This window comes from Diuraphis noxia, unplaced genomic scaffold (genome assembly GCF_037042655.1).
Source record: "Diuraphis noxia isolate RWA-SAM2 unplaced genomic scaffold, SU_Dnox_SAM2 contig0001, whole genome shotgun sequence".
In the NCBI taxonomy this organism is placed as follows: Eukaryota; Metazoa; Arthropoda; class Insecta; order Hemiptera; family Aphididae; genus Diuraphis; species Diuraphis noxia.
The window spans coordinates 43,943,943-43,949,942 of NW_028301711.1; positions in this window are offsets into that span (position 1 = coordinate 43,943,943).

The following is a 6,000-nucleotide window of genomic DNA, read 5'->3' on the forward strand; positions in this document are numbered from 1 at the left end:
ACATTAGTTCAAAATACCACAAAAGTTAATAACTTTAAGATAATGTTTATCACACCAATATCTCACCAATGTTCCCGATCCTTGTGTAACCCTATTCTTATTATGATTATAAAAAATCTACGGCTCTCCGGCCTTCGGGCGCCGGTCCGTGGTTGGCGGCCGTATGAGGTGTTTAGGTGGCCACATGACTCTCGGTGTATGAAAAATATACCCGAGCACTGAGCAGTCACAACATTATTTATAGATTCAAGATATAAGTCAATCCAACCAGTCGTGGTGGTCTGTGTCCCGTATGCCAGGGTACGGTTGTACCAGCACAGCCAACTGTGCCTACAAAAATACCGACTTCGAGTTCCTTTCAGCCATCAAATATTTTTAATTTCGAAAATGTTTGTTTGGTATATATTTTAACCCTTTAACGTGCAGACTTACATTTTAAATTCAATGATTAGGACAACTGTGGCATCCATAGAAGCCACCGGTAATATCCCTGTATGTGTGGGATTTTTTATACTAACATAGGTTTTACCTAGCTGTGGCATACATAGTAGCCACTTTGTTATCAGTGAGGAAAACGCGGTTAAATGATTTAGAATGTGATTATGATTATCAATATTGATTATATTATAATATTAAAACAAGTGTTGATACCATGGACTAAGATATAATGGACTGGTATCGTAACATTTTCGGTGATTCACAAATATCTGGTGTTATCAAGTAAAATGGGATCTTAGCTGTTACTACCACGCATGGTGGTGGTTTAATTTTAAACTACGAATTAAATAATAATATTGTTCAACTATTTTATTCTTAATATTGAAATTCAAATTTTCACATAACAAGACAAAGTTTATTTACACAAGTAACAAATAAAAACATAACTATTATTTTATATCGTTTATTAAAGTGTTATGTATTAACCAATTTTGAATGCGTTTTCTTTTTGGCATTATTTTGATTTTGATTTTTATTCATCACAAATGGATACTGGCGTATTCTCTTGAGAATGTAATCAGAAAAAATAAACCTTAAAACTTCGGTTTTGTGAACTGGACATAGAAATTTGATTGGACCATATTCTTCAAAGAAATGATTCAAAGTGAGCTCAAAGACATCATTACTGTCGCAAAACTCTGAATATGAGTCTTCAACAGCTGACAATATTTTAAAGATAAATTCATTTGGGTGGGTCAAACCGCCTTTAGACTTTAGATTTACTCATGCAGCTTCTGGGTTATCTGAATACGTTTGTGTACCTAAGGAAGTAATTTACTTTATAGTTATTAAGACATTTTTAATTTTTATGTAATATAGTTTTAATTATTTATATTATGTTGATAGGTACCAATTAATACTTTTCTGCAAAGTTCACAAGTAATGTGTTTGGTAAATTTTCTAGCAATGTTTCCACAAATGTTATAAATAACACAGCCTTTTGTTTCAGCTTTAAAGTAACTATGTATACTTGCATCAAACACAATATATATGTCTGTTTGAATCCTAATATATTTTGAAAATATTTTAAAATAATTCTTAAATGTAGGCATAAATTTTTATTAAAAAAATTAACATGTAGGTACTTATTTAGGCATTCAGTCATTAAAGTAATCAGTATTCTTGACTATTCTATATTCAACAGTAAAACAGAATGAAAAAAAAAACAGTAAAAGATAATAAATAATATATTAATATGTGATATACCGTATAATATGGGTATATTGTATACCTACATTTATTCTATGAATCTAGGTATATACATTTAGTATAGGTATGATACCTAGTATACCTATACTATATTGTCTATATTATTGAGTATTATAAATTTAATACAATCAATCATTTTTAGATGTACCAACTATAACGATAAAGAATTATAATGATTATAATATTATTTCAATGAAAACAACATTATTTTTATCGAAGCCAAATTGTTGTGAAAAATAATTAATTAAACAAATTGTATAGGATTTAGATACCATTACAGTGAAACCTCCTTTAACGGACTCCTCCCAATAGCGGACACCTCCAAATAACAGATGGAATTTTGGGAACGGTGAAATGTGTACTCACTGTATTTCCCCTCTTAATAGCGGACACCTCCAAATGGTGGACGACGTTTAAGCGACCAAGTTTAAGTGTCCGGTATTTAGAGGTTTCACTGTATTTACATTTTGTTAAAACTACTTTTAAAAAGTATTCAGAATACACAATAATATACTTTAAAAATTGTGTTTAGAACACAGGTACACAACAAGTATTCGAATACTCTACAAGACGGTTGATAGTCGGTAAATTCTGTTACAGAACACTTAATAGTATATGTGTTGGAGATAATAAAACTCACCATTGTACAATAAGACAAGACTGCCAAGTCTTGCACAAAATAAAATATAATTTTTCAATGAAAGCGTCAAAAAAAAAAAGTATTAATAATTTATTATTTACACCGAGGTTGGTGGGACGCATTGACATGAAAAATATTAAAAATAATAGAAGGCCAAAAGCATTTGATAGAAAAAATTCGAAACTTTTGTACGGTGGACTTTTAGTTAAATTTATTTTTTGATGGGTGTGATGTATCTCAACAATATAGCATACGAATTCAAAGATGAGTATTGTGCGTTGACCTTTTGGCCGCAAACGTAAAACGAAAAGAAAAAAATTTAGATAATAAAAATATAGAACGTCTACTACGCATTAGAAACCTTGAATGTTATAATTATAATTGTACTTAGAGTTAGTTGTTGTTGCGATGGGTGGGATGGTCGACAAAATCTCGAGCGACCGAGTGAAATACAGTAAAAAATAAATACAACATGGTCAGTGATTTGGACGATTTGGTCATCGTACGATATTATTAACACGGCACACGCATGGCTTCTTCTCACCTGACACCTGTACACAAGGTCCACGTCGGTGGCCAACTCATCAAACACCTTGTCTTTGCCTTCATCACCCCATTGGACGCCTAGAACGACAGTCATCTTGTTGAAATCAGATCTGATGATAGCCATGTTTGTATGAAAAGAAATAAATGGATAAGTAACAAAATGGAAAAGACCGGACTGTGGGTAGTGGACAAAAAACGAAAATTGAAAATTATATTAGTATACCGAAAGAGTGTAACAGGGGTATGTAACTATTGTATATCTATAGAACAGAAAGGATATACTAGGATAAACAGTTGTCAGCGCTAATGGCAGGGATCAGTCAAGCGTATTACCAACATACCAAAAATCATAAATGTCCCAGACATAGGTAATACTGATCATAGTAAACATAATCTCAAATTAAAATATAATAGAGGTTTTTAAATTTTTTAAACCTTGAATTTTTTTAAAAATTTTTTACCAAGGAGTGTAATTAATCAATAATTTTATTTATGTTTAGTTTGACCAGATGTAGCTCGCAAAGCCGCTCCAGGGGTCTGGGCTAGGGTATGATTGCATAGGAAAAAGTGGTAATGAGGCTGTAGTATCTACACCCAGTAGTACCCATGTAGCACCCATGTAGTATACCTCATACTTGGATTCAAATTTCAGTCCATCGCTCCAAGAACCTCTAAAAATAAATAATAAACATGTTTACAATAATATTATTTTTTTTTTTCATTAAACTATCACTAGTTACATACAATACAAAAATCATTAAGTTAGTTTTCATGACAGCATATGTTGATTCTGTATTACCTACATAATATGGAGGACTTGAATTAATTGAGAAAACAATCAATGATACACAATTTTTCTGACATTAATTCTAGAAAAGTGAATTTTGTTCTTATATTGATATAGCATAGGGTTAAAATACACAGGCCCTAATTAATTTACAAAAGATTGAAAAAAAGATTTTTAAGAATATTTGACAAATATAATATTTATTTTAACTTTCTTCATAATTAATTAGAAAAATTACATTAAAAGTTGATACCTACTTTGGTAATGTTTTATTGTATAACTGTTTCAATGTTGATAAATATAATTTTCGTAATAAATAATAATCTGTATTATTTTTAGAATCATAAGTATTTGTTATTTTAATTCTGTAAGGGTTCTATAATTCTATGTGTGATTTCAGTAGTTTCAGTGCAATTTTTATATGCAGATCCCCATTCTAGAACTCCATATAATAAGACAGACTGAACTAATGCAAATTAAACCATTTTTAGTCTTGGGATGTTTAAGATATTACGTAGTTCTTATTTAAATATAAAAAGCTTTACGTATTATTAGTATGTCAACATTAGGTTTCCATTTTAATTTTTCATCAAATATTACACCTAAATATTTTCTTAAGGTTACTTCAGGTATACAAAAACAGTTTTTATTACATTTTTTAATATTATATTTTGATGTTCTTACATTTATTTTTATATAATATAATTTTGACTTGTTCTGGTGAGTTCTGACTAGAAAATATTAAAGGAATAAAAACTGATTTGTTTTTTTGTCGAGCATTATGCTACTTTTAGTATACCATTTAATGGCCACTGATAGACCTTTATTAGCATTTTTTTCCACCTCAGTCTAATTTACACCTTCAAAAGCAATAGTGTCATTCACAAAGCGGAGTATCTTACTACCTATTTCTAAATTTAATGAGGCGTCTACACATTTTATTGAGAATTATATAGATCCTAGCACTGTTCCTTGTAGGATGCCATATTTAGCAATACACTATACACGAATCACATTATACAGTATTTTGCCGCTATTAATGCTATTATACAGTATACTTTCAAAAGTACATTGATTCATCTAATTGCTATATACTGACGTCTCACTAAGACACCTAAATCCGCATATATACGTATATGGACGTAAGTGTCCCTGGGGCATATGATTTCGCCAACCGATTACGTTGTGTAGGACCTCAATAGCTGAGTAGAAGGCCACACTAAAAGACTTTTCCTAATTATCGTAACAATGGAGATTAACTATGTGTTAGTTATATCACCTAATAGGGTCATCGGTTTACGAATTTGTAGTATTGACAGATACACATGGAGATCGTAAATAATTGTTATAAGTTATAACTTAAAACCTACTATGGGCATCGGTTCATGGACATTATGAGTGTCACGAACTCGTGAATAACAAGATGTGAACCGAACGGCCGCACGAGCGTGGGATGCTGCGATATCCTAATGATAGGTACATGAGGACGCATTTGCGCGACTCGACCATGGACACATACTTATCTTATCGATAGGAGAGAAAACGCAGAGAGTAGGACTCTCTCTTCTGAATAGGAGAGCCCCAATTAGACCCAAATCAGACGTGAACCACCAGTCAGTGCAAGCACCTTCACGCCAGTCAACATTCTAAATTAATCATTTGGACTTAGAATATTTTGAATTAAATCAATTTGTGCAGTAAAAGTGCTTTATTTACATGAAAATCAAATAAATGTATAATAAATTAACTACAAGTCAAGTTGTTATACTTATTTGCTTCAATCCATCTACCTCAATACCAGCCATTCGTCCTCCTGTATGCTGGGACGCTACATAATAAACTAAAAACATTTAGCACATTAATAGAACATACTTTATTGATGTTGACTATTACATGAAATATAAGAATAATCAGCTGGATCCATAAGAAATATTATCTTATTCTAAAAATATTACATCAATAAACCTACAAATATTTTTTTCTAAAGTTATTTATTAATTAATAATTAATCTATGTTTTGTAATAAGTTAATTTGAATTTTGGATATCAAAATATAATTAAATGTAAGAGAGACAATAATTGTGTAATATATTCAGAATCTGTATTTTAACACGAAAATTTGTATACCACTTAGAAAGTGGCGATGGGCTTAGAGTAATTAAAAAAAATCACCAAAGATGATGCCTAGTATGGTTAAATCGGTGGTTTTTGAAATACTACGCTATCTATTGGTGAATAACGGTCTATGGCTGTATTGTGTTTTTCGGATGTGTTTGGGAACCCTGCAATCGCTTATCAAATATTGCTGTAAAAAAAAATA